This window comes from Bison bison, unplaced genomic scaffold, assembly GCF_000754665.1.
Source record: "Bison bison bison isolate TAMUID 2011002044 unplaced genomic scaffold, Bison_UMD1.0 scf7180017864285, whole genome shotgun sequence".
NCBI classification, from domain to species: domain Eukaryota; kingdom Metazoa; phylum Chordata; class Mammalia; order Artiodactyla; family Bovidae; genus Bison; species Bison bison.
In genome coordinates, this window is record NW_011494857.1 from 150050 (window position 1) to 150536 (window position 487).

Sequence of the window (487 nt, forward strand, 5' to 3'; positions counted from 1 at the left end):
CTGTGCTGCCAGGAAATCAAGTTGGGCAGGGGTGGGGTGGGGGGGTAGGTTCACGTGGATGCCTCTTTAACTAATCCTTTCCAAACTCAGTCTCATCAAGAACCCTATTTCTAGCCTCATGATGGGCGTGCCTTCTTAGACCGAGAGGAAGAAACTGAGGGGATTCAAGGCAGCTGAAGTAAGAAGGGGGAAAGGTAGACGCTGTGTTGAACTTTCTGAATCAAACAGGAGAAAAGACTATTTTCACCCAGAGGAAGTGGGAGAAGAGACCCTGCCAGGTTGGAAGGATTTAGGATTACGAGCTGAAAGATGTCATTAGTCTTTCTTTGGGATTTGGGGGAGTGGCAAGGAGACCCCAGTACTGTTCACACAGACCTCTTCCTCCTTAATCTAGTTCCAGGGATGTAACACCACCCCATCTGGCCAAAGCTATCGTTTCTAGGCTACCCTCAATCCACACCGCTGCAATACCAGTCTCCACCCACCC